This window comes from Benincasa hispida, chromosome 2, assembly GCF_009727055.1.
Source record: "Benincasa hispida cultivar B227 chromosome 2, ASM972705v1, whole genome shotgun sequence".
Classification (NCBI taxonomy): Eukaryota; Viridiplantae; Streptophyta; class Magnoliopsida; order Cucurbitales; family Cucurbitaceae; genus Benincasa; species Benincasa hispida.
The window spans coordinates 20449772-20455836 of NC_052350.1; the positions used below are offsets into that span (position 1 = coordinate 20449772).

The 6065-nt window shown below is 34.0% G+C and overlaps 1 long non-coding RNA gene across 2 annotated transcripts in view; it reads left to right on the plus strand.

Moving 5' to 3' along the window:
* LOC120071409 overlaps positions 1-567 on the plus strand; it is a 4055-nt gene extending 3488 nt beyond the window's left edge. Inside the window, exon 2 of one of the 2 annotated variants that reach the window (XR_005480245.1) lies at positions 456-515. This is a non-coding gene — a long non-coding RNA (uncharacterized LOC120071409). Of the gene's footprint in view, positions 1-455 lie in introns of both variants that reach the window. The other variant, XR_005480244.1, reaches the window with a different exon arrangement.
* The last annotated feature ends 5498 nt before the right edge of the window (positions 568-6065 follow it).

Below are 6065 nucleotides of genomic sequence, written 5' to 3' on the forward strand. Positions count from 1 at the left end.
TTTTTTTATGTTCGTGATTTTCACAGTAAATAGGAATCATGAAGATTTTGTTCTTCAAGGGTAAGTCTTCTATTCCCTTTTTCTCTTCTTAGTTTCTTAAGTATGTTGTATGTTTTGTTTAATTAAATGCATGATTTGTTTTGTTCCTCTGTAAAATTGCATTTTATAAATTTTGAGAATTGGGACGATCCGCTTCCACTGCACACCCTTCACAGAGATCCTTCAATTGGTATCAAAGTCAGGTTTCTTGCCCAATTTTTCCAAAATTTCATATTAATTTTTTACAGTTTTTGGTAGGATTTAAGCATTCTGTAATTTTCCATGTGATGAATGTTTAAGAATGTGAATGTTTGAAATTATTGGATAATTTGTGGGATTGACACTGTTAGTTTATCGCTTTCATTTATAAATTGGTTTGTAAGGACCCCTGTTTTGGGCTTATTTGTTTGTGACAGAGTCTGTAATTTAAAGTTTTGAGTCGCTCGTGCTGTTTCCAGTTAGTTTCGGAGAAAATTCAAAACAATGCTACGATGAGGAAGAAAGCTTTTGCTATAAGATCGTGTAGCTTTTGCTACAAGATCGTGGAGCAAGATCGTGTATCAAAATCGTGTAGCAAGATCGTGCAGCAAGATTGTATAGCTTTTTACTGCAAGATTGTGCATCTATTACTATAATGTTTACTACGCGATTGCTATAGAGAGTTCGATGGTGGGCAACCGAATGGTTTTTATCTTGTAATAGATAGTTACTTTGGTTAATTAAATTAATATAAGTGTTATATTAATTTAATTTTCGATATAGGTGTCCAATCCTAGTCCAATAATTTTTTTTAATTACGCATTTGATGTATGATTTATTTTTATTATTATATGTCATAATGTATGTCATATAGTAAAAATCCCACCATAGGTTATGCATTTAATTTCATGCATCATTTATATTATAAGTGTAATAATATATATAAGTGCATGATTTAATTAATATAGCATGCTCATGCATCATATAATATAAGTGTTATACCATATGTTTGCATGTATTAATAACATAGCCATGCATTATTTATATTATAAATGTTATAATATATAGTTTTGAGTATATATGGATGATTGTTATTAATTATTTCATTACATTATTATATAATTGTTATATAGAGTTAGTAATGAAATGGAATTGCATTAAACATGACATTACATTAGGTAATTTATAATTGTTATAATTTACTAAGCATGTCATTTGAGGTAATTGATTGGTTTTTATTTTGTTTTATTCTTTTAGTCGTTATAATTAAATGAATTTAGAAATTAAAATCAATAAGTCAGAATTAGATGCAAACCTTAGGTTAAAATCATCTTTTAAAATTGTTTTAAAATATGATTCGCATAGACCTATGATCATGTTTCTAATGAGATAAATCTTAGTTTAATCTTTTAAATTGGTTTAATAGGATTAAATTGATCTAAATAAAAGATTAACAATGTAACAAATATAGTAAGGGACCTTTTGTCTAAGGCGAGTTCTGTTTAGGTTGGGATATTTAAATTGATGGAAACGTAACACCCTGTCTAGGAACTTACCTAGAAAGGTGAATTAGATAGATTTGTTACACGCATGAAAGTTTGATCAAAGTTTATTAAAGAGTTTAATAGATTTTGAGCAAAATTGTTTAACTACCTAAAGACAAATCTTTTTTTTGGAAAAATTAAACATTCACTTAGTTAAAAATCAATAGCCGGGTTTTTCCTAAGTTAATTAGACCTAGAAAAATACTCAGTGGGAGAAAAATGGGGTATATGATACTTCATTTTATCTTCTTCACGTTTCTCCTTAACATTCACACCATGAGGTCTATACTCGGCCTCAAGGCACCATGAGTGTCCCCCTATGGGTTACATTTGTATAAATCAGTATCAAGGTGAATGTAGAGAGTGTTTATAGTAAGTGGGAGGGGGATGTGGGACAACACATCCCACGATCTCTCTCATTATGTTGAAAGTTTCATGCATGGCCTCGTGGCATCATGGGTGTCCCCCTAAAGGATGGTATTTTTGCATGACGCTTTATTCAATCTCCAGAAATGGATAGGGTTTCTTTAGTTTCATGTTCCAATCGGTTTTTCCCTTCGGTTGCCTAATATTGAATCTTCAGCTGATCAAATGAAGTTATACATGTGCTCTTATAGATGTGACTATAAAGTTTCTAGTAATCCTAAATATCTTTGTCCGAGTTGTTCGTATGTTATGAACCAAGTTTGTGAATTTGTGAATCCACAAAATAGTGCAACTACATAGGCAAAAAGAAATGTGGGAGGAGGGTTTGTGAAGGATGTGGTTACTTACATGGTGATGGATGATTTGACTATGAAACCAATGTCCACCATTTTTAGTATTACTCTCTTGAACAAGTTTAATATCAAAGAAGTTGATGCTTTGGTGGAGAAAGTCATTACTTTGGATGTCAATCAGGGTGTAAAGCTGCTGAAGACATCTTTGCAATCCAAGACTTAGGGAAGAATTAACATAGATGATGTTCATGATTTTAAAAGAATAAACTTATAATTACTTACCAATAATTAATTTTTAGCCAATTATATGAACTCGTTTGGAACCTCAGCAAAAGTACTACAATGTACTGGAAATTCAGATCTCACGGCGACGCCGATCGCATTACTAAATCGTATCGAATGTTGAGATATCGGTTTCGTCTCCCCCTCATTTATCACGATTGTAATTCTCCCATGTTTTTGGACGTATCTTTCCAACTCAATGTTCCACGAATGCTCTCGTTTCTTTCGATTGGATGAAGAGCTACTATCTGAAGAATAAAAAATTTAAAACAGTTTATGATGTATTTCAGTTAACAGAATATATTTCAAAATATACTAACTTGAAGTATCACCCACAGAAGATACCGTGTTGCCTAGATATAACTCCTGGAATTCTTCATCAACCTCCCGTTGCCTATTAGAGGTTGACATCGTATCTTTACAAACACAAAAAGGAGAAAACAATATTAAATTAACAATAAATACGTGTAAGCTAGAGAAAAAGAGAATTGAGTAGATAACATCATTACTCATCATCGTAATCTCAATTCAAATTATCATCAGCACTTGAACTATTATTGGGAGATAATTGTTCTCATCATCATCGTTTATGAAGTCATGATCGCATGATATATAATTGGTCTTTTCCACAACTGTAGGATCAACGTCAACTCTGCCATAAAGTAACTTTCCTCAATGGCTTCATCCACTTGGATGCCACCAACAATTTCTAGTAAATTTAGTTGTGCGTTTTCAACATCATCTACTTTCGGTACATCCCATATTCGTTTATTTTGGACTACGTGAACAACTTTCCAATTTCTACCATGTTTGATGTCATCAATGTAAAAGACTTATTGTGTTTGGATAGCAAAGATGAAAGGCTCGTCGACATACCAAAAGTGTGATGTATTGATCGATTTGTATCCTAAATCCACATGTGTCCTATTACTTTTGTTGTTATCTGTTTCGAACCATCTACACTTCAACAAGAAAACGCATCTTCTGTTCGCATATTGGAAATCTAATACTTCGTCTACAACACCGTAGAAATTGTTATCCACACTTGTGTTCTCACTGATCTCCCCGACCACTAGGACTCCACTATTTTATGTAGCTCGAAAATTATCACACTCTACAGTGTGAAACCGTACCCCATTAACGATGCATCCATTGTAAGAGCACACCTCAGACGAAGGTCCCATTACAAGTGAAAAGAAATCATCGGAGATATCTTCTCTCTCGCGTCGTTGTAGAACCTGATAATTACTTATACATTAAAAATGAATATGAAAAATGAATCATCTCTCAACTGTTGCCTACAAAATGACTATGTATACCGGAGATTTGAACCAATCGGGAAATTTGCGTTGATGTTTTATATATAAGTCAGAGGCGCTTTGATCTTCACGACGAATTAACCTCAAATGTTGCCTACAAAATTAATCATTTAAATGTTATATCAAAGGAGATACCCTATAATTTAGAAAAGGAAAAAGTTTGAAACGTACTTGCGATAGTCTGTTATTTCTTTACCATTGTTGATAATGTACCAATGTGCAATACGCTTTTCCTCCGCTGATAGCGTCCGTAAAGTTGACGCCCCTAATAGTCGTACCCTCTGCCTAAATAATTCAAATTCACCAAATATCTTGTGATCAGGAATGTTATCATCATTTCTTTCATCTCTATTGAATCTCGTTTCAATCCCACTTAGATATTGCAAGCAGAAGTTCCATGATTCATTCATTGCATATGCTTCCGCTATAGACCCCTCGGGACGTACTTTGTTCCGTACAAATTATTTTAATGTTCGTAAACTTCTTTCAATAGGATACATCCAACTGTAACTAATTAGACCCACCACTTTAGTTTCATATAGTAGATGAACTACAAGGTGTACTATTACATCGAAAAAGGCAGGTGGGAATATTCTCTCCAATTTACAAAGTATGACTATGATGTCTGCTTGTAGTCTGTTCAAATCACTTACACATATTGTCTTTGCACATAAGTCGCGAAAGAATGTACACAACTCAACAATAGCAGTGGATACGTTCTTCGATAGGTATGCTCGAATACCAATAGGGAGTCGTTTGTGAAGCAACACATGACAATCGTGTGTTTTCAGCCCCGATATTTTTCCATCTTTGTCATTGACACATCGTGATATGTTTGATACGAATTCATCAGGGAATTTCATTGATTTCAAATACTTACAAAACGAAATCCGTTCACCATTTGTTAATGTGTATACTGCGTGTGGTTTTACAAATCTCTTCTCGACCTGTATCAAGTGTAGGTCTTTTCTTATCTTCAAATCTTGTAAGTCTAATCGAGTGTTCGTTGTATCCTTTGTCTTTCCTTCAATATTTAACAATGTGCCCACCAAATTGTTGCATATATTTTTTTCAATATGCATTACATCCAATTTATGTCGTAACAATACCCAATTATGCGAACGTTAGAAAAAAAATACTTTTTTTTAGTCCAGTTTTAGAATTCGCTTTTCTTTTTTTATCTTATTTCGATGGAGTTTGCTAAGCACAGAAAAGTTTAGCTTATTTATTGTAATATCTCTTCTCTCATTCATCACGACTGGTGGAGGTCTACGTTTCAAACTTTTCCATCATGTTGGTCTACTTTGACGCCAACTATGATTCTCCGGGAATAACGTCGATCTCCCATAAATGATATTTTTTCTTTTATCTCAAAGGATGAGTTATCTTCTTTACATATTGGACATGCTTGATAACCTTTTGTACTCCACCCAGATAAGTCACCGTATGCAAGGAAGTCATTAATCGTCCATAATAAGGTAGCATATAGTTGAAAAAACTCACCAGCAACAAAATCAAAAGTTCGCACACTAATTGTCCACAACTCTTTCAACTCTTCAATCAACGGTTACAAGTAAACATCAATTTCCTTTCCAGGAGGTTTTGGACCAGGTATGAGCAAAGACATGAAGAAGTTTGTTTCCTTCATGCATTTCCAAGGGGGCAAACTATAAGGAATTATCACCACAGGCCACATACTATAAGAAGTGCTCATATTTCCAAATGAATTGAAGCCATCTGAAGCTAATCCCAAACGAACATTTCGAGGATCTAAAGCGAAATGAGGGAATTCACGGTCAAAATGTTTCCACCTCTCTGCATCAGCTGCATGTCGTAATACATCATCCGTTTCAACTCGCATATCTTTATGCCATCTTATGTCAGAAGCGCCTTCTTTTGATGCAAACAATCGTTTTAATCTCGGTATCAATGGAAAATGACACAATACCTTATGTGGTATTTTTTTACCCTTGCCATCATTAACTTTGTACCGAGACTCACCACAAATAGGGCATTGTTGCAAATCTGCAAACTCTTTCCAATACAATACACAATCATATTTGTACGCATGAATAGACTCATAACCTAGGCCTAAATCACGCAATTTTCGCTTGGCTTCATAAAAGGAAGTAGGTATAGAGGTGCCAGCTGGAAACGCTGCTTTTAACAATTCTAGCAACATG